Genomic DNA, 23,679 nt, shown 5'->3' on the forward strand with positions numbered 1-23,679 from the left:
CAGGCAACCAGGAAATGAGAAAACCTCACTAATAAACCCACAGAACTCCTCAAGTGCTCGAGGCTTCAGATGCTCCAGAAGACAAGGGAAGGGTGGGTTCAGAGAAAAACAGCTGCTGGTTGTCTGTCTTTTCACAGAGCGAAGTTAGACAGTGGCCCCTGCCTTCACCCCACCATTAGCCAGATCAGTTCAATCTCTCACGAAACCAAACAGAACGGACCAGGACTGAGGGACAGACACCAGGCACAGAGAGGAGGGCGCCAACCCTCTCACCCAACTCCGCTCTGTCCGGGTAACAAGAATCACTCTGGAGAAACTAAGGAGCCCTGGAAAGACAGAACCGAAGACTCTAACATGGAAGGGTCCTCCCAGAAAGGACTACTTGCAGCCACATCACCCAAGGAAAAGCATATACAGACCAACTCTGCCCATGCCTAGACTAAACAAGCAGCTGTCACAGCCTCATCCTAAAAGGCACAAGGACAAAGACTGTAAGGTGGTCAAGGAAAATACGTGAGCGAGAGATGATAGTCAGATTAAAAAAAAAGATCCAGGGCTTCCCTGGTGGCGCAGTGGTTAAGAATCTGCCTGCCAATGCAAGGGACACGGGTTCAAGCCCTGGCCCGGGAAGATCCCACATGCCGTGGAGCAACTAAGCCCGCGCGCCACAACTACTGAGCCTGAGCTCTAGAGCCCGCGAGCCACAGCTACTGAGCCCACGCGCCACAACTACTGAAGCCCGCGCGCCTAGAGCCTGTGCTCTGCAACAAGAGAAGCCACGACAATGAGGAGCCCACGCACCACAACGAAGAGTAGCCCCCGCTCACAACTAGAGAAAGCCCTGCACACAGCAACGAAGACCCAACACAGCCAAAAATAAAAAAACAAATAAATTTAAAAAAAATTAAAAAAAGATCCAGAGGAAACAGAGATAAGGCTACAGGCTACAGTGCTTCCCTGCAAATTACATTGAAGTACTAATCCAGGACCTCAGAATGTGACTGTATTTAGAGATCGCGACTTTAAAGAGGTGGTTAAGGTAAAATGAGGTCACTAGGATGGGCGCTGATCCCACAGGATCAGTGCCCTTATACGAAGAGATGAGGACACACACACACACACAGAGGGACAACCACGTGAGGACACAGGGAGAAGGTGGCATCTCCAAGCCAAGCAGGGAGGCCTCGGGAGAAACCAGCCCTGCCAACACCTTGATCTTGGACTTCTAGCCCCCAGATCATGAGAAAACACATGTCTGTTGTTTCAGCCTATGGTACTTTGTTATGGCAGCCCCAGCAAATTAACACAGTGGATAACAGGAAACACACACACACACACACACACACACACACACACACTTCAAAAGTACTGTAAACTTTGACCCCCAAATAAATATCTGCAGAAGGAGAAAACTTTTATGCCTAAAAGAACAGGATGCCATGAAAAGGAATCAATCCAAGAATAACAGCTCTTGTAACTTTGAAAAGAGGCAAAAGAAAAGAGATTTATATCGTCCTGTTAATGTAAGAACTGACCGTTGGTTTAACAGAAGTGGTAATAAGGCTGCAAATAGGCAGATGTGTATCTGGGAAGAGGGGGAGGGAGTTTTAAATTTTATCCAGAAGTGACTATCCAGATACTGGCAGATTAGCCACAGAATCTGGAAACATGGAAGTGGGTGCTGGCAGAGTGAGCTAAACAAGTCTGGGCTGTGCTGGATATGGATAATACAGAGGTGACAGACCTTTGTCCCTGGTTTCTGGGAGAGAGAGACTCAAAATCCAAGGAGTGTCTTGGCTCTTCATGAACCCTCAGTACCGCTCGTACGTAGTGCTCATGGCAGCCCAGTACCAGGACTGCCAAACCAGAGACAGCAACCCTGTGATTAGAGGGCTGGGGTTCTGAGCCAGGTGCCATCAGCTTGGCTTCCTCTGAGAAAGGGGAGGGGGCTGGAGACTGAGTTCAATCATGCCTATGTAAACTCCTTTAACAATTAAAACAGCAAAACAACAGCAGCAAAAAGCGAAGAACCACAGGAGGTTACCATTCACCTAATAAGCCAAATGAGGCAACCCAAAATTATCTTGAACTCCCCTCCCTCCCCATCACACCCCCTGAATCAAACAGAATCCCCTGGCAGAGTCCAAGGTCCACTGCTTCTCTCCCTGGATACTGAAGCCAGCCAGCTCCTAACTGGTCACTCTGCCCCTGTTATCCCTTCGCTGCAATCCCCCCTCAGCAAACACTGGAGTCAGTTCTCCAAACTACAGATCTAATCATCATTCCTGATTCAAAAAAAACATCTCCCCCACTGCTCAGTGGTCTCCAGTCCCCATGACATCCTTAGCATCTTATTAAAACCTGTCACCATCAGACTCTTCTACACTCCTAGGTCATCCTCAGTCATTTCCCTCACCCATCTGACACTAACCACACAAGCCCACTCACCTCTTAAGAACCACCAGGTACTTTTTATGCCTTCCTGATTTCATTTACCTTATTTCGACTAAATAGAAAGACTTTCCAAGTTTGTTAAATCCTTACCAATATTTCAAAGTCAAGCTTAAATGTTACCTTCTCTAAAAAGTCTCCCTGATCCCTCCTCCTTCTATAACACTTCTGTTACATAAGTGTTACATCTTAGATACCAAGTCTGTATCTCCTCATTGAAAACACATAATATTCAATCAACTCTACTTTTCTAATACCTGTCATACAGTACCTGACACAAAATAAACATGCCAGATGACTGCTGACGGAAGTTGAATAAATGTTTTCTGAATGTTCATGGTATCAGTGGAATACTGGAATTAAAATAGGATGAAGAGGTACAAGGGGTAGAGAATAGGGATGGGGAGAGGTATTAGGTATACACATGAAAAAACAAAAAAAAGTTTAAAAGATACTTGTATACAATAGCATCAAAAAGAATAAAATACTCAGGAATGAATTTTACAAAAGTGCAAAACTTGTACTTTGAAAATTATTTTAAAATGTTGAAAGAAATTAAAGACCTAAATAAATTGAAAGATGTGGACAGGAAGACTTAATATTGTTAAGATGGCAATACTACCCAGAGTTAGGGTTAGACCATTTTCAAGGTCACACACCCAATTCGTTGTAAAACAGACCAGACCCTTGGTTTCCTGACTCACAGGAGTCTGATACCACTCTTTCCTTTAGAGCATCCTGCATCTTACTAGGTCATCTGTGTATGATAGTCACATTCTAAGAACCTTAGTTGTTTCTTACATGACTGGGGGCACTGGCTCATCCTGCTGCGAGATAGAGTTGAAATTAGAATACCTCTGGTCTCAAAAAAAATAAAAGGGCATGCACACACACACACACACACACACACACACACACACAATTAGGACAAGACACTTTCAACCTACTCCCAATTTCCCAAATCCATTTTGAAGGTGTTTACAGAGGATCATAAATCTTACCTATGTTATCCTCAAAGTTTGTCCACGTAAAACAAAGTAGGTCTCGTAATAACAGGTAATGTCTGGGCCACTATGGAGAGTCATGAATCAAAAACTATGATCTATTTTCTTATTTATGATTGAAAAGTACAGCTCTGTTCCAGATATACACATCAAAGGCAGCTGAAAATCCAGTGTTCATTATGTTGGTTCATATACAAAAATTAAATGGCATTTCCTTACCATGAAGCATCACCTACACATCCCCAAGCATGGACAAACCCTTATCTCAGGAAGATCAGTGAGCCATGTAACTTACAAATGTAAGAATATGTACTTTTTACACTACAATGTCCACAACACACACAACAGTACCTACCCACAAAATATGCACTCAATAATTATCTGTGGAATGAATTCTGGAAAGAGATGTCTCTTTTCAACCCACCTCCACTTAGAAACATTCTGCATTATAGGTAACGTTCTTACATTTAAAATCACAAATAAATGAAATACATTATCATCACTCTCAGGAAAAAGTCTAAGCCTTAAGAAAAGAGAATGTAGTTTCTGAACATGTTCAGTTTCACAACTCATGCCGAATCAACAAGGATATTTTTAAAGGAAAACTTTCATCTAGAGTTGTCATTAAGTGCCTATACATTTTCCTCACAAGCATTTTCCAAATGCAATAACGCAACAGTCTTTGAAATTCTGTCATAAGATCTTTCTTATATAAATACACTGAACAGAGGTTAACAAAAGTCTGACTTTCCTGTCATAAGCCTCATTTTTTAATTAAAACAATATCCAGCGTTTACATTATACAGCCATATAAGATAATGAAAGAGGTAAGGAATAAAAAGTGAAAGAACCTACCCTAAAATTACACACCACAAGCTAATTTTATCTTTTGAAAGTGGAATGACAGAGACAGGAGGTAAAGTAGCTATTACTTACTCATGTAAGGAAAATTGTTGCAGACACAGAATAAGCCATTTTTAAAGGCAATATCCTCACCCAAGCACACTAATAATAAAGGATTAAATTATACAAATGGACAAATAATAAAGGCTGACAGCAGCAGAGTACTGTATTGGGAATTTTACATACATACATAGGTACACTTAGATGAGCTGCAAATTGTTACACACTGGCTCTTAGCCTAAGAACATACTCCATGCTTAAAACCTGTTAGGTACCAAACAGGGTTATAGATTTGCTAAAAAGGAATCATACAGAAATCTGTTGTGTTGCTAAACACTAATAATGAACTATAAGAGAAAGAAAGAAAATAGTCCCATTTAAAAACCACATCCGAGAGGGCTTCCCTGGTGGCGCAGTGGTTGAGAGTCTGCCTGCTGATGCAGGGGACACGGGTTCGTGCCCTGGTCTGGGAGGATCCCACATGCCGTGGAGCGGCTGGGCCCGTGAGCCATGGCTGCTGAGCCTGCACGTCCGGAACCTGTGCTCCGCAGCGGGAGAGGCCACAGCAGTGGGAGGCCCGCGTACCGCCAAAAAAAAAAAAAAAAACCACATCCGAAAGAATAAAATACCTAGGAAGAAACTTAACCAAGGAGGTGAAAGACCAATACTCTGAAAACTATAAAGCATTCATGAAGGAAACTGAACATGATACAAAGAAATGGAAAGATATCCCGTGTTCATGGATATGTTCAGAAAGAATTCATATTGTTAAAATGTCTGTACTACCCACAGCAATCTACAGCTTTAATGCCATTCCTATCAAATTATCCATGACATTTTTCACAGAACTAGAACAATCCTAAAATTTGTATGGAACCACAAAAGACCCCGAACAGCCAAAACAATCTTGAGAAAGAAGACCAGAGATGGAGGAATCATGCTCCCTGACTTGAAACTATACTACAAAGCTACAGTAATCAAAATAGCATGGTACTGGCATAAAAACAGACACACATATCAATGGAACAGAATAGAGAGGCAGAAATATACCCACGGTTATTTATGATAAAGGAGGCAAGACTATAAGATGGGGGAAAGACAGCCTCTTCAATAAATGGTATTGGGAAAACTGGACAGCTACGTGCAAATGAATGAAATTACAACATTTTCTCACACCATAAACAAAAACTCAAAATGGATTAAAGACCTAAATGTACGAAAACATAGGAAGTGCACTCTTTCACATTGGTCTTAGCAATATTTTTTTGGATCTGTCTTCTCAGGCAAGGGAAACAAAAGCAAAAATAAACAAATGGACTACATCAAACTGAGAAGCTCTTGCACAGCAAAGGAAACCATCATCAAAACGAAAAGATAATCTACTGAATAGGAAAAGACATTTGCAAATAATATGTCTACTATGGGATTAATATCCAAAATATATTCGTACAACTCAATAACAAACAAACAACCTGAATAAAAACTGGGCAGAAGACCTGAATAGGCATCTTCCCAAAGAAAACATGCAGATGGCCAACAGGCACATGAAAAGATGCTCAACATCACTAATCACTGGAGAAATGCAAATCAAAACCACAATGGACATCACCTCACACCTGTCAAAATGTCGATCCTCAGAAAGACAAGAAGTAAGTGTTGGCAAGGATGTGGAGAAAAGGGAACCCTCATGCACGGTTGGTGGGAATGTAAATTGGTGCAGACACTATGGAAAACAGTATAGAGGTTCCTCAAAAAATTTAAAAATAGAACTACCATATGATCTAGCAATTCCACCCCTGGGTATATATCTGAAGGAAACAAAAACGGTAATTCAAAAAGATACATGCACCCCAATGTTCATGGAACTGTATTTACAATAGCCAAGATATGGAAGCAACCCAAGTGTACATCAACAGATGAACAGATAAACAAGATGTGGTACATATATACAATGGAATACCACTCAGCCATTAAAAAGAATAAAATTTTGCCATTTGCAACAATATGGATAGACCCGAAGGGTATTATGCTTAGTGAAAACAGTCAAACAAAGAAAGACAAATACTGTATGTTTTCACTTATATGTGGGATCTAACAAAGCAAATGAACAAATAAAACAGAAACAGATTCACAGATACAGAGAACAAACCAGTGGTTACCAGCAGGGAGTGGGGGAGGGGATGGGTCAAACAGGGGATGGGGATTAAGAGGTACAAACTACTAGGTATAAGAGAAATAAGTCACAAGGATGTAATGTACAGAACAGAAAATATAGGAGTATTTTATAATAACTTTACATGGAGTACAATCTATAAATATCGAATCAATATGTTGTACACCTAAAAATAATACTGTAAGACAATTATACTTTAACCTAAAAAATAAAAAAAAATTTAAAAAGCAATCATAATTCTGACATGTCTCCAGATTCATGTTAATATGTCAAGAACATTTCAACTACCTGGACCTGAATGGGAATAAACGGGACTAAGAGGACCCTTTTAGGAATTAACCAGGTAATAGACACTTGTCTGATTTCTTTTGATGTTGGTATGGTGTTGATATAGTTACAGTGAATAAACATACACGTAAGAGTGATTTTTTTTTCCTTTTTTAGTTAACGGAATAAAAATATATCACCGTTATCATATGAATTGCAGGTCTAGTTTATAGCAAATTATATTTAGTGGGACAATAAAAACTACACTGAAACATTTCTGGATTTAAGGAAGCACTTTTTCTTTTCAATGTGTTACTTTTAAAATTTATTTACACAGTCGTGATTTTACCCTTAAAAAAATAATAATTCTTAACAGAACCAAGGAAAGAAAATGGATCTGCATTAAGAAAGTAAGTTTTTTCAGTTTCTCTAGGTAGACTGAAAAAAAGAGAGAGAGAGGGAGAAGAGAGTGGTAGGTGCAAGGGTCAGTAAATCATGACAAGAGAATAAAGCTTTATGTGAAGGGACCAATGAACTGTCCCAATGGCAGGTACAACCCAGAGACTTTTAGAATGGGAGCACTAACACTTTTGATTGGCTGTGCTTTTTTTCCCTCTCCCACTCATACTCCCAAACTTTTAATACATTCTCCTGCTCACACTGCACGTATACAGGCCAGTGCCTTTTAATAAGGAACAGAGCAGGTAGCTGGAGAAGGCAGAGCTGAGGTTGGCAACGCAGCAGAACCTGAAGTTAAAGCTAGAAGAGCCCAAGTCTAAGAGAATTCTCCAAAACTTGCCAGATATCTGGAGGGATGCTGGGCTCTCTACCCAATGTGTGATGGACAGGTGACCCAACTAACATTTATTCATGTTATTTTTTAAATTAATAAGCTTTATTTTTAAAGCAGCCTTAGGTTCACAGCAAAATTAAGCCAAGAGTACAGAGTCCCCAGATTCCCACTGCACAACCCTCCCCCACACCACACACACACAACCTCCCTTATGATGGACACCCTACTCCAGTGGTATATCTACCACTGGTATACACACTGGTATATCTACCACAATTCATGAACCTACATTACACATCAGTGTCACCCAAAGTCCATGGTTTACATTAGGGTTCATTCTTGGTGTTGTACATTCTGTAGGTTTTCACAAAGGTATAATGACACATATCTACCACTGCAATATTTAATGTTAAATTTTAAAGGACACAATAATACCAGTTGAATGACTCAGTCATATCCCATTGCCTGACGTCCAGGTACCACATTCCGCATCTTCCTTTAAGCAGCCAGACAAGGTAAGTCTTATCAGCTCTCCTGCCTCCAAGAGGAAGCGGAGGCTCAGAGAAGTAAACAGACTTGTTCGAGCTCAGACAGCACGTGAGGGGCGGAGCTGGATGCACTGCCTGACTCCAATGTGCCCACTCTTGACCTGATTTTGTGCTACCTCCTAGAGCGTCTGTACTCGTGGAAATAGGACCAGGTGAGATATTTTGTTTTGTCTCACTGAGGTACTAATAAGCAAGGCTAATGTTTTGGCTGGAGCTTCACTTGCTTAGTACCTCAGTAAGGAAGCACTTTAATACTACATTTTGTCAATGATTTACATTCTGTAGACACAATGAAAATAAAAGCGTAAGTGTTTTCTTGCTTCTCAGCAGTGTTTCTCTAAAAGAAAGAACTGGAAGAAGCTGAAATAATTTCTCAACTTGATGCGTTGATTTTTTTAATGTGAGGTTTTGCTTTACCATGGAATTATCATTTTGTGGCAAATACATTCCTTCCTATCTATAGGAACAAAGGACATCTTCACTCAAGGACAACAATTCCCTTCAAAAAGGTTTCAGAATTTCATTTGAATTTTATCTTTTTAGATAAGTAACAGTTTCACATGGTAATCTAGATATATTTTAATAAACAGAAGTATATCCAAGCTGTAAGTCGCTGAATGAAGCCTTGATAGAACAACCTCAAAAACTTAACATTTGTGAATAGTCTGGAGATCTAGGTTCTAAGCTGGGCTCTGGCATTAACAACTAAAAGCCCTTGGTTACTCTTATGTGCTCTGAAACAGTTTTCTCATCTGTATATAAGGTGGCTGGATGAGATTATTCCTAAGACCGCTTTTTAGTTCTCGATTCTATGAGAGTCTTATAGGACAAAGCTTTTAAATTCAGTTACCAATGTTAAGACTATAGAAACTGGCCTCCCTAGCTTTTCACAATTAAACTAAACTATGATAAAAGCATGTTGTTATTCATTTAAAAATTCTTGTATTTATTATAAAATATTTTTGATATATCATTAGAAGAATCTGAATTTTTAAAATCTTATATTTGAATATTAGGGTATTAGATAGCCTAATTATCCCTTTCATTTTCGAAAGTTATATTGCAAAGACTAGGCTACAAAGCTTTTACAGATACTTTTTAAAAATAAATTATTAAAAGTAAACCATTATAGTTACCAGATTAAAATACACAATTATTTATTTTAAAAAACAAACCACAGGTTTTTTTTCATTTCCCCCATTTTATTAAAGGAGAAACAGAGAAAGAGAGAGATGAACAGACAGACTGAGGGAAGGAAGGAGGGGAGAGGGAATGCAACATTTAGGTAAAAAGAGAGACTTTTACTATGGCTTAGAAATTCTCATTAAATAAACCAAAGAAAAATATGGAAAAGATACTAGAAACAAGCCTGGTAAGTCATTTCTGTGTGACGGCACAACTAAAAAAAAAATCTGCATATCTTACAAGTTTCTGTGTTAAAGATTTGTTTTGCATTTATTTTCTTTTTTTTAAACAATAAAAATTTATTGACTATCTACTAACCTTACATCACAAGGCATTATGTCATAAGTAGGGTTTGTATATGGAGAAAAATACAATCGTAATAAATTGTTTTGCATTTTTATCTTGCATTTAAAGTCTACAAAAATGCCCATGAGGTCAAGGATTTTAAAATGTTAAAAGCAGATTTTTGTAAAAATCTTCACAAACAGCTTTGAAAATATTCACCAAGCACTTTTGTATAACTCAGAAGTCAGAAAGTAAACAGCTTCACAAAGCTTAAACTATAACTCTGAAATGGTTATGTATTATTAATTTTAAGACACTATTTTTGAAATACTTCTGAAAACAACTGTTTAACTGTCCGTATTATAACCCTTAGAGTACTACTGAATCACAATCTATTCAAAACCGAAAGAGACTGCAGACGAGTTCCTGTGACTTGCCTAGGTCTTTTGTTTCTGTGTTCTTTCCACAACACCATGAATGGAATTCAGAAATCAGCAAAACAAAATAAATTAACAAAGTATTTTTATCACCAAATCTAGTAGGAAATTATTCATTACTGATGGAAATACAGTCATGAGAATTTACTGAGTCGGCAAAAATAAAGGCTGCCAAGTTAGTGGTTTATCTTATTGCATGAGCCATTAAAGAACGAAAATTCAACGTGAAAGAATATGAACGTCCCTTCTTCATGAGACTTTAACTCACTGTAGTAGCCCTTTAAAAACCCCTTCTTCCTCTTCTCAAAATAATGAAGCAGTAAGAATTATTTTCTAAATGGAATACTGGAATACTACGGGAAAAAAATGGAAACTTGGGGCTTCCCTGGTGGCGCAGTGGTTGAGAGTCTGCCTGCCGAAGCAGGGGATACGGTTCGTGCCCCGGTCCGGGAGGATCCCACATGCCGCGGAGCGGCTAGGCCCGTGAGCCATGGCTGCTGAGCCTGCGCATCCGGAGCCTGTGCTCCGAAACGGGAGAGGACACAACAGTGAGAGAGGCCTGCATACCGCAAAAAAAAAAAGGAAACTTGGTTTATATAAAAGTTATCTTGGTCCACATCAACTTGACTATTTCTTCGAATCCTTGTGTGAATAAGAAGCATTATTATCAAGCCTCACGAATAACCAATTCAAACTTTGTAGATGATAAATCTAAACCCATGAGTATACACTAACATACTTTGACGAAACACACACAGCTTGACAAGGACTATGTAACACACGAAATGCTAAACATCTTCTATGTTTCAGGTATCATATTGAGCTCTCTAAATTAAGAAAAATCCCTCAGAAAATGTTTATATTTCTTTTTTTAAAAAGAGAAGTTCCCATTTTACACAGGAGCACTTTATAATAAAATACTGACCAAATTGTTTCAAGATTCAAAATTATTTTTATTTTGTTACAATCCTTCCCCCCCCCAAAAAAAACAGAGTTGAGTTAGAAAAGCTTTTTCTTGTTGGCACCTTAAAAAGCAAGAAAAAACTGACAGTGAACATAAGAATCAACTATCCAACTCTCTTCACCAATGATTTTTCATGAAAGCTTTACAAAGGAAGAGGCTCAACAAAAGGTACATCTGTATAAGACAGTAAGGGTCCAGACTTTCAACCCAATTAGCTCAGGGTCTGTGTCCGTTTTGAAAAGCCCGTAAGCTTTATGAAAAACAAAACCAGGCCAAGATGGCAGAGTAGGAAGACCCTGACCTCACCTCCAAAGGTCTCAAGAAACTGCAACTACATACAGAGAAACTATTGATGAGAAAACCGGAAGCCTACAGAAAAGATCTTCTGTAACCAAAAACATAAAGAAGGAACCACACAAGACAGGTAGGAGGAGTGCAGATGTGGTGCAGTTAAGACCCACAGAATGGGGTCCCCAGGTGGGCGACCCACAAACAGGAGGGTAATCACAACTTCAGAGGTTCTCCCCAAGGAGAGTGTGGTTCAAGCCCCAGGTCGGGCTCCCAGACTGGCGGTGCTACACCAGGAAGACGCCATAGCCCCCAGGTCGTTTGGCTTTATGATCATGGGGGTTACTTTTGGGAGTGCCAGAGGGCTGTGGGAAATAGACTCCACTCTCAAAGGGCGCACACAGCATCTCACAAGAACCCTGGATCAGACCTGCCTACTGATCTTGGAGAAACTCCCAGAGAGAGAGGAGGCAGCTGGAGCTCACCCTGGGACCACAGACCCTGGGACCACAGACCCTGGGGCCACAGACCCTGGGGCCATAGACCCTGGGACCACAGACACGGGCGGCAGCCACGTTGGGGAGCTCGTTCTGTCAGGAGGACACTGGTGCTGGCAAGGGCCATTTTGGAACCCGTCCTCTAGCTCATTAGTGTGGACCTGGCACCACCCACCAGCCTATGGGCACCAGTATGGAGTGGCCTCAGGCCAAGCAACTAGTTGAGCAGGGACACAATCCCGCCCACCAGCAGGCCTGCTGCCTTAATACCCCCTGACCCCCCAGCCATCCCAGGACCCAGCCCTGTTCACCAGAGTCCAGGACCCAGCCTGACCCACCAGTGGACGGGCACCAGCCCTGCCTGGGACCCCATGGGCCCCAACTCCAGCCACTAAGGAACACAAGCTCCAGGACCACCAGCCTGCCATGTCAGAACCCAGCCCACCCACTAGCAGGCCAGCACCAGCCCCAGAACCCCCTGGGCGCCAGCCCTGCCCACTGCAGGCCAACACCAACTTTGGAATACCCTGGACCCTGCAGTTAGCCATGTCAGTAACTGGTCCCACCCACTGCTGAGGGGACATCAGCTCAAGGACCCCCCAGGACCCTGCAGAAGACACTCAGGAACCTGGCTCTGCCCACCAGTGAGCTGGCACTAGCCCCAGCACCTCCTGGGCCTTGTTCGTGCCCAGCAGCAGGGCACCACCAGCTCTGAGACAACTTGGACCCCTCAGCCTCAATCCTCACCTTCCCTGCTCCTCCTCCTCCCTTGAGAGGGGCTTCAGGGTTCCCGCCTGCATTGAGAAAAGGACAGGCACGTCCATCGCAGAAACCCGTGAACAGTCCAACTACACGAAGGGATTAAAAACCATCCCTCAGGGCAAGGAGCCACCTTCACCTTTAAGAGCAGGCGTCCACACACAGCCGCCTCAGTCAGGATGCCCGTGGCGCTGAGGCCACAGGTCCTCCGTGTACCAGGGCACCTAGCTGTGTGCTCTGCAGCCTCGTCTACAGGTGTCACAGGTGCCATGTGCTCTGCAGTGTCATCTAACACGTAAATGACACAAGGGACACCTTACTGTGTTTGTAAATACAAAGCTACACCAGTCTCAGGCTCCTTAGTATTCCACTGTATGGATGTATAATTAAAGTGGCATTGAGATGGCTTCCAATTTTTTCCTATTGGACCATGACAATGGACACTTGACTGCAAAAGATTTTTGCACATTTACCCAATTATTTCCTTTCATTACATTCAAAGAGGGATCACTGGCCAAAGGATGTACATTTAAGAGCCTAACGTAAAAACCAAACTGGCCTGCAGTGCTATCAGCACATCTCCCACAAGCAACAGTGGGTGTCAGAACCTCTTTAATCTGCAGTGATCTGACAGGCAAAACAAAATAAATGGTTTCAACTTGCACTGTGTGTAAATTCCATTTTCATCACCTTTGCATCTTTTTATTAGGCTTAATTTCCTTAACTGTAAGATCTCTAATGGGAATGTTCACCCTGTGTCCACTGTCCAAATCTTCCCAGTTATCACTGTCTTTTCACATTGGTTACGGTGCTCTTGGGCCTCGGGAAATCTTGAGTCTTTTAACATCAAACCCATTGACCTTTTCTTCGCCACTCTAGAGTCACGCATTCAACGTCATGTTCCTGGTACTTTAATGCTGGTTTAATCTTTATGATTATTTACCTCCTCTGGAATCTATTTTGGAATTTAACTCCTTTGGAATCTATTTTGGAGTACTGAGAATAGCTGGTCGACCACAATACCATCTCACTGAATGACCCACTGTTCTCTCCACTGATCTGAAATGCCACTTTTATCTCTGACAAAAATTCTCATTTTGAGTCTGTTTCTGGACCCTCTATATTTCACCCCACTGATTTATTTTGCACCTATGGCATAACTCAATTTTATATTATAATCAATTATCTGATAGGATAATTAATCTTTTTTTTTTTTTTTTTTTTTTTTTTTGCGGTACACGGGCCTCTCACCGCCGCAGCCTCTCCCGTTGCGGAGCACAGGCTCCGGACGCGCAGGCTCAGCTGCCATGGCTCACGGGCCCAGCTGCTCCGCGGCATGTGGGATCTTCCCGGACCGGGGCACGAACCCGTGTCCCCTGCATCAGCAGGCGGACTCTCAACCACTGCGCCACCAGGGAAGCCCAGGACAATTAATCTTTAACAAGTTATCTTAGCCATCTCTCAGAGATATTGGTCCAGATGAACTCTAAAATACTTTATTTGATTCTAAAACTAATCCTACTAGAATTCTGATGGGAATTATCACCACCCTGACATACTCTATTTATACTTTTTTGTCTATCTCTACTGACTAGAGTATAAGTTCCAGTAGGGAAGGGCTTTTTGTCTGTCCACACACTGCTGTACACCCAGAATTTAGAACAGTATGTCATACAACTGATGCTTAACACATATTCGTTAAATGAACAAATGTATAAATTACACAGAATTTCTGGATAATTTCAGGGCATTTAAAATAGCTACAACATTGAATCTTCCCACTTACTCATTTTTTATGACTGTCAATAAAGCATTCAGCTCTGTTCACAGGGAGCGTTCATGTAATTTATCTGAAACCAACTTATTGAGCCTCTCTCAACTGAAATAATTTCCCAAAAGACCTTCTATGTTTTCTCTGCAGAAACTTTCATCACCTTCAAATACTGTAACAGCCTTGGCTCTTACTCTTCAATATTTGTGTCACTTATTTCAGTTGCCTCATTGCATTTGCTGTAACATCCCAACCAGTGCGAACTGTGGTATTCGCAAGCACAGGTGTGACCGTAGCAGGCAAGCCTCTAGAGCAACGCTTCTCCACCTGTTTGCCTTCCTACCCCAGGAGAAGCATTTCTATTTAGGTCTTTTTCTCAGTCACTCCCAAGAAGTTTCAATATCATAATGTAAAACCTGTATTAGGTACTGTATGTCTATCTGCACTTTATACATAAAGGTTAAGATGTTCCTGTCCCCTCAAGAGCTAATTTTCAGTTATTGCTCCTGTTGAGAATACATGCTCTAGCATTTCACCACTAAGATGTCTGCTATTGATATTATGTAGTTATCTTACAGAAAATGTCTTTAGCCTTATTTACTGAAAGTCTATTTTTTAAATCAGAAATGAAGTTTTAATTTTATCAAATATTTTTCAGCATCTTTCAAGATAATTTTTTTTACTTATTAATACAGTGAATTGAAATAATTTTCCTATTAATGAATTAGTGGGCATTCTAGGAATAAACATTACTTGGTTCCATTTTACTAGTCCTTTAGGTATTCCTGGATTTGATTTGCTAATACTTTATTTAGGAGTTCTACGTCTTTAATCTTATTTACAATTAGTCAGAAATTATCTTCTCTTTTACTCCATTGCCTGTTTGCTGTAGTAGCAGGAAGCACTCAGCAGTTTACAAATATTATTAAGCATTTACTGTATCCAGAGTGCTATTGCTACCTTATAGAAAGAATCTGAAGTTTTCGATACTTGTCATCTTATAAATAGTACAGGAATATTTTTCCTTGTAGGTTTCCTATTACTGGCCTATAAAACCATCTCATTCTAGTACCACGCTGGGTATGATTATTTGGGAATTTGCTTAATGATTATGGGTATGTATTTTATAAATCTTCAGACAATTTTATTATATTTTTCAGAAAGTCAGGTATTTTGCTCTGATTTTCAAGTTTAATATCATACTATTTTCTTCCACAGCTATCATTTTATTACTTTTTTCATTGTCTTGAGTATCTGTAAATATCTTTTTCATGGTTAGACTGGTCAATATTTTGTTTTAATGACCTTTTATAATAACAGTCCTTGATGTAAGCTATAAATTCTACCTTCTTTTTCAGGAGCACTGTTACTAATTCATTACTGACAGCTTCAACATGTATTAATTCCTCTTCCTTGCATTTTATTTTGCTTTTCTTTTTCTGTCTGGACTGAACACTTAGTTCATTTGTTCTAATCCAATATAATTCTTACTCTTGGTCCCCCCCAAGGGTAAGGCTTTTTTCCTCTAGCTTACTTCAAGATTTCCTCTTTTTGATTTTCTGCAGTTTGAATATAATACGATTAGAGGCAGATTTTCTAGTACTGATCCTACTTGATATTCTCCGAGCTTCCTGGATCTGCCGTTTGTTGTCTAGTATTAACATTGGAAAATTCTCAGTCATTACTGCTTCACATCATTTGCACAGAGAGGGGGCAAATGGAGACTCACCCACCCTGTCCCCCAGAGTCCCCCCTGACACCCCATGATCATGCCCCCACCCTGTCCTCCACCTTGCCCCCTAAACTGTACACTGAATAAGAAAAAAGAAAAAACAAATTTTATAGAGAAAATAAAGAGAAAAAAATCACAAAAAGGAAAGAAGCCACCTGTGGTCCAAGTCCCTCTCACCAAGCATCAGCTCCCTAGGTAAAAGAGCCAAGACTCTCACACAAGAGCCTGGAGCTTCCTAACAGTGGTTCCTTAAGCAAGAAATGAGCCAATAGTGGCTGGAGATAATCCGCAGTGATTTTCTCACTTTTTGGTCACAAGAACCCTTTACTTTTTTTAAAAAAAAAGAGAGGGGGCAGCTTCCCTGGTGGCGCAGTGGTTGAGAGTCCACCTGCCGATGCAGGGGACACAGGTTTGTGCCCCGGTCCGGGAAGATCCCACATGCCGCGGAGCAGCTGGGCCCGTGAGCCATGGCCACTGAGCCTGTGCGTCCGGAGCCTGTGCTCTGCAACGGGAGAGGCCACAACAATGAGAGGCCCGCATTATGCAGGAAAAAAAAAAAAAGAAAAAGGAGAGGGGGGACCCCAAAGGGCTTTTTGTTTATATAAGTGACAGCAATTAATAGTTACTTTATTAGAAATTAAAACCTACAGGATGCTTCAGTGGCTTTTTTATTTCTAGTGTGAAAAGCTGCAGTAATTTTTGCCTTTAAGAAGCTCATAATGTCTACACGTAAAACCATTCAACTCCTTTTTCTTCAAGCTCTAAATGATTGGTCTCAAAGTGATGCCATGGCTTAACTGGCAGGATGATCCTCTAAAAAAATGTTCTGAAAAGTATGCAAGACCAAGAGAACACTTAAACAAATTGGTTAAAAATAATGACATGTGGGGGCATATATATACACACATATATATATTTAGCTAACTATTTGCCATTTTAGAATACTTACTGCCAGGAACTTTTTCTATAAATTTAAATCATTTTTTATATATACATTTGTATATGTATACATATTATGCATATTTATATAATTTATGTATAAATATGTACATATAACACACACATACACACACAAATACATATGTAACACAATATATAAAGCTTCCATGGGACAGTTTCCTGACCAGATGTTTAGAAGAGCTACAGCCTGCATATCAAGTGACATTTCCTGGACAAGACTCTATTGTGAAGAGAGAGAAAAACCTACCCAACTGACACAAGCCCAGCACAGAAAGCTTCTAGTAAACAGGTAAGCCTGGTTCTGACCTTGGAGGCCTACAATCTGGGCCACACTGGGGGGCTGCCATCCTCCAGCAGCAACGCCAGGCCAACACCACTGTCCCTCCTGCCCCCAGAGCCAAGGACAGCCTGCAGGTCCAGATGCAGGGAAACAGGTCGACCACCTCAGCCAGCTGTGCTTGAAGAGTATCAGCTTCCTCAAAAACACCCTCAAGGCCTAGAAAGGGCCCCCAAACCTGGCAAGAAATGACAGACTCTTGTTTCCTGCGATGGATCCAATGGAAATTCAAGCTCTGGGCTAGTAATTTATATGAGCATTTTCAATTTTTGCCAATAAAAAAATCTAATTTCTTTCTTTAAAAATTAATAATTATGGGCTTCCCTGGTGGCGCAGTGGTTGAAAGTCCGCCTGCCGACGAAGGGGACACGAGTTCGTGCCCCGGTCCAGGAAGATCCCACATGCCGCGGAGCGGCTGGGCCCGTGAGCCATGGCCGCTGAGCCTGCGCGTCCGGAGCCTGTGCTCCGCAACGGGAGAGGCCACAACAGTAAGAGGCCCACGTACTGCAAAAAAAAAAAAAAAAAATACTAATTATATAATCTATATATTTACAACTGTGTTACTATATAATTTTTATATATATTATGATTTTAGAATGTATAGAAAAAGTTTAGTTTTCTAAAATACTAAGTAGTTTTATTAATAATGGTAAGATTATCAGAGATTAAACAGCTTGTCCAAAGTCACAGCTAGTGAGTGGCAGAGTTGGGATTCAAAACCAGTCCTCAGAGCCATGTTATTCTGCTTCTCCATGTGGTTTTTCTTTTCTTTTTTTTTTTTACTTTTTATTATGGAAATTTTAAACACACATAAAAGAAGAGAGACCAGCATAATGAACCTCCATGTTCCCATTTTGTCTCTTTTTCAACTACATCTCCTCCTCAACACACTTTTATGTTGTTTTTGAGGGAGTATTTTAAAGCAAATCCCAGATATCATACCATGTCATCCATAAATATTTCAGTTTGTGTCTCTATAAAGGACTTTGTACTCAGCCCAAGTCCAACTGTTCTATATTGTCTCAAAAATTATTTGTGACAGGGCCTTCCCTGGTGGTGCAGTGGATGAGACTCTGTACTCCCAATGCAGGGGGCCCGGGTTCAATCCCTGGTCAGGAAACTAGATCCCACATGCATGCCACAACTAAGAGTGCACATGCCACAGCTAAGGAGCCCGCGTGCCACAACTAAGGAGCCCACGAGCCGCAATTAAGGAGCCCACCTGCCGCAACTAAGGAGCCCACATGCTGCAACTAAGGAGCCCCCCTGCCACAACTAAGACCCGGTGCAACCATATAAAAATAAATAAATATTAAAAAAAAAGTATTTGTTACAGTGGATGTGGTAGAATGGGGATCCAACCAATGTTCCTAAGAAAGGGAAGGAGGGAGGGAAAAAAACCAAAACCAATGCTACCTTTGTACATCTATTTGATGAATATGGACAAAGGCTGAGGACAGATTCCAGAGGTTAACATTCTTGGGAGAGGGTAGAGGGTCAGAGAAATCATGCTTTTAATACATTTTTATATGGCTTTCCCTGTGGCAATGAGCACATATGTAAACTTCTGAGGTGCAGTCAGCCTTGGGCTGTGCAGAAAGGCCAATTCTGGAGCACAGTACAGAGCAGCCCTCATGGATGGGGACCCAGGCAGTCTACCACTTCCTTAGGAACAGTGACCACAGTTTCCTCTTGGTAGTTCTGGACCTGCTCACTACTCCTGCAAATCCATTTGCATAGGAAAGGGATAACAATAGCATCCCCTACATTTAAAAAAAAAAAAGGAGAAAAAAAGAATTATTGTACCAAGGTCCCTGATAAAGAACAGTCCTCAATGGGTTTGGTTACGACTGCGTCGTATTCTTTTCTGTACTCCCAGCACCCAGCCCAGGGCCAGAACAACGTGGACACTTGGCAGATAGTGGCTGGGAAAAGAGACCAGGGAACACATGGGCTCACTGGCGCTCTCTTCTTCTGGCTCTTCAAGGACAGCAGCAAACCTCAGGCCATGTGGGATTCCAGCTATAAGACACCACCAAGAGGTGGCCTTTGAGAGGGATGTCAACCTGATTTGTCCCACTGCAGGACAGATGCCATTCCTTGATTCTGTGCTGTATCCCATTGTTTTTTTTTTTGTTGTTTTGTTTTTGTGGTACGCAGGCCTCTCACTGTTGTGGCCTCTCCCGTTGCGGAGCACAGGCTCCGGACGCGCAGGCTCAGCAGCCACGGCTCACGGGCCCAGCCGCTCCGCGGCATGTGGGATCTTCCAGGACCAGGGCATGAACCCACGTCCCCTGCATCGAAAGGCGGACTCTCAACCACTGCGCCACCAGGGAAGCCCTCCCATTGTTTTTTTAAACCAATAAATCTGTGCCACAATAGCAATCACCAAAAACTACTATAGAAACTGAGTCCTCTAACTGTATCCTAAAAGTTTACCCGATCACCCTATGACAGCTCCTCTGGCCACCCAGCCCAGTGGCGCTCACTTTACAGGCAGGTTATAGTTCACACCACAGGAAGGAATCAGAGGTGAATCCAAATTAACTACCAAGACCCGCTCAGAACAACTCCTCTTCTTGGGCTGCCTCTGGGAGGGGTGGTCTCCAATTGTAATGCCCAAGAGGTGAAAAGTTTCCTATTCTATTACCACTTCCACAAAGAATTACCTGAAGATCAGAAATCTAATGTGTACGGTCAGATCTTTAATACTGAGTCCCCTTTTCCCCAAAAGTACTTAAAATGTTTAAACCAAAATGAGTTTTACCCCTCATAAATCTCTGATTAGAAAAATATTTATTTTTCACCATCTTTTATTTCTACAAAAACCAAGCCAAAACTGATTTAAGTTTGATTTTTCAGTTTAAAAACTCCACACATAAAAAAAGGAGCAGTACTGAGAATATAAAAAGAATTCCAAAAAACCCCACAAGAGATTCCAACTCTTCAGGTCTAAATAATGTAAAGTCCAAACAAAGACAGTAATTTTTCCCTTAGACTTAAAGACGAATCTGTCTCCAACAGAGAAGCATTTGGAGATGCTATTTTAAAAACGCTGCCACGGTATTGTGGCTCTACAGATGCTTTCCTCTGCCCTGCAAAGGACTCGCTGCTCTTGAGGGCAGTTTCCACTCCAGTGGCCCCTTTTCCTGCTTCCCTGCTCAGGGCTCATTCCTGGAGGACTCAGCCCAGTAAATTCGAAGCAAGAAATGGCGGGACTCAGTCCAATCAGGATTTATCCACTGAGAGTTCAAACAACCGGTTAGCAATGACACTGTGCAACTCAGGACCCTGCAGGGCTGCTGCGGCAGAGGGCTGGGTGACAGGCAGTACACAAGCAGCACTTCTATCGAAGATAAGCCTAGAACATTTCACAGCTCCTGTTAAATATTTGTTTCCAAAACATAAGTTCAATTTTATTTTTAATGATTACTTGACTGTAGCATCTATTTATCAGTGTTTTCTCTCTCTACATAATTTTCATTTGTTACGTAAAAGACATAATGAAATTACTAACACTACACACATTTTGCCATAATCAACACACAAGGTTACATATTTTATGATTCCATTTGTATGAAAATTCAGAACAAGTAAACCCGGAGAGACAGTAAGTAGATTAGTGGTGGCTAGAGGAGGGGAACAGGAAAGGATTGATAGTGGAGTGATGAAAATGTTAAAGAATTCGATTGTGGTGATGTGTACACGATTTTGTGACTATACTAATTTTGCTTCAGAATTCCTAGGAGCATTAGATTATCATTATCACCACAAACACAGAACCTCCCAAAAATGGACACAAGAGGAAATACAGGATGGCAGTATTTTTTTTTTAAAGCATTTGACACTACTAAGTTCTAAAATCTTCTGATACAAGATCAAATGAGATTAAGGAAGGCCAAGGCCAGGACTGAAAGGGAGCAAGGGAGAGGAGGAAGGCTTTACCCTCCCAGCTCATTTACTGAAACCCAGGGTTAAAATCAGCGGGAAAAGCAGTCAAACAACAATAAGCCACCTATATTAGCCCCTCTGGAAAGCGTCAGTGGCCTAGCCTTTCCAGTCCTGAACAGGCATCAGCAACACCAACTCCATTTCAGCAAGACTGTTGGGAAGACAGGGAGAGGAAGAAGTAAACAATGGAAAATCCCAATGACATCAACAGTCCACATGTGCTCACTTTAAGTCACAAGATATTTAACCATCTCTATGAGAACGTTCAGGAATGAGAGAGGAATAAAATCAAGAAACTAAGCTAATTATAATGAAAGAATTAGGAAAAAAAGGGGCTTCCCTGGTGGTGCAATGGTTGAGAGTCCACCTGCCGATGCAGGGGACACAGGTTCGTGCCCTGGTCCGGGGAGATCCCACATGCCGCGGAGTGGCTGGGCCCGTGAGCCATGGCTGCTGAGCCTGCGCGTCCGGAGCCTGTGCTCCGCAACGGGAGAGGCCACAACAGTGAGAGGCCCGAGTACAGCAAAAAAAAAAAAAAAGAATTAGGAAAAAAAGATATTATCCTAAATATATATTATTGCATGAAAACAAAGTTTCATTTGTCTCATTTTAAAAAAATTAACTGAGTAAATTTAAAGATCCAATTGGCTTTATTCAGCAATTCATGAATTGGGCAATACCCCATCTAGCAAATAGAAAGGCGGTCCTCCTCAGAGCTGTACCCAGTGTAAGACTTCTGCAGGCAGAAGGGGCTGGATAAAGAAGTTACCAGCATAGAGCTGTTTCAGGCAAGGTCACCTTCCTCCGGGGAACAGCAGGGATTACCTCACTGTCCTGACCAGGCAATTTCAGACTGACTGGTTAAGACTATCTTCCTGGGAAAGACTGAAACTGCAATTAAATTAGGTATTAAAGTCTCAGTTTGGTGACATAGGTTTTAGCACAAGTGCTTCCATTTGGGGCCTGTTGTCTCTTTTTTTAAGTCTCGACTTGTCAAATCTTTACCATGAAATAAGCCAATATGACTGCTGACAATATAATAACTACAGTAAACAGGCATGCCAAAATCAATGTAGATTTTCACAAAAGGTCAAGGAATCAACTGTCAGCTTAAATTGGTTACTTTTATTAAAATTGTTATACATGACAGGATGTCACTTAACTCCCAGATTCCTTTACATAAGCAGAGCTGGATTAATTTGACCCAAATTTTGTATAATAGCTTTCCCAATTTCTAAAAATGCATCAACTTTGTCACTTATCTTGAAATTTCTGCTTTACTTCCCTAGCTCTATCTCAAAAGAAACTTCTCCAAGGCCACATATCTTGGCACAGCGAAAGCAAAATCACCCCAGCACTCAGCAGTGCCATGAGCCTCAGGGATCAAACAGGGAGACAGCGCAGGCGGAGGCTGCAGCCCAGCTGGGAGGGATCGAAGCTGCTCGTGCTTAGGAGAAACTCTGGGCACAATCCCGGCATCCGAAAGAAAGTAAAGTAAACAGTCGTGCTCTCTCCCATCCACCCTGTTAGCAGCCTCTCGGCTGAGGGAGACCACACACTCGGACCACACAGCGCTGGCTCAACTCGCACGCAACGTCCAACAGCTGTCACTCGGGGCCCGGAGCGGAGGGGGAAGCAGGGAGGGAAGGAGAGGGGAGGGGAGAGGAGAGAGATGGGAGGGGGGGGAGCGGGGGGAGGGAGGAGGGGATGGAGAGCCAGAAAGGGAGAGAGTCAGGACAGCGAAGAGTGGTTTCCCTGAGAAAACAAGCCAGTCCCGGCCTTGTGTGGCCTTGACCTGTACTCCCCCAACCAATTTAGTAGCTGATGAAGGATTAACAAAGCATCCATTTAACATCAATTAACCTCCTATCCATCACAGGTCAAAAGAGAAAATTACCATTATAAAAGCATTTCATTAAAATAAAGACAAACGTATTTTCTTATAATCTGTAATATATACTTAAATAATGCATTTTCTTTTAGATTTATATTACGTTGGTTTTAACCCGCCTGCCTCTTTTCCTCTAATGAAGCCCATAACATGAATATCAAGTGTTTCTGCAACAGAGGTCAGAAAATTTTAATTTTATAATTTTCCCATATTTCACTGTGGCACAATCTTTAATTTTCCAAAAGACTTATTGATACAAAAAAACACAGTAAATTATTTTTTACATAATTTCAGGCTAAATGTACATAGAAAAAAATAACAAGTAGCAGCATTTGGGGGGAAAAAACAGAAAACGTAACCACCAAAGTAGCTTTAAAAGGATTAAACCAAAATTTTTTACTATTTAGTAAGGAAGAATTTTGATTGGAATAGCAGACAAGAAATCTGAACAAAACGAGTGATCAGGTGTTCTTTCACTGTCAG

The 23,679-nt window shown here is 41.4% G+C and overlaps 1 protein-coding gene across 5 annotated transcripts in view; it reads right to left on the bottom strand.

Moving 5' to 3' along the window:
• EXOC2 (exocyst complex component 2) overlaps positions 1-23,679 on the bottom strand; it is a 156,274-nt gene that overhangs the window by 125,747 nt on the left and 6,848 nt on the right. The window lies entirely within an intron of this gene.

The sequence above is a fragment of the Pseudorca crassidens genome, chromosome 10 (assembly GCF_039906515.1).
Source record: "Pseudorca crassidens isolate mPseCra1 chromosome 10, mPseCra1.hap1, whole genome shotgun sequence".
Taxonomy (NCBI): domain Eukaryota; kingdom Metazoa; phylum Chordata; class Mammalia; order Artiodactyla; family Delphinidae; genus Pseudorca; species Pseudorca crassidens.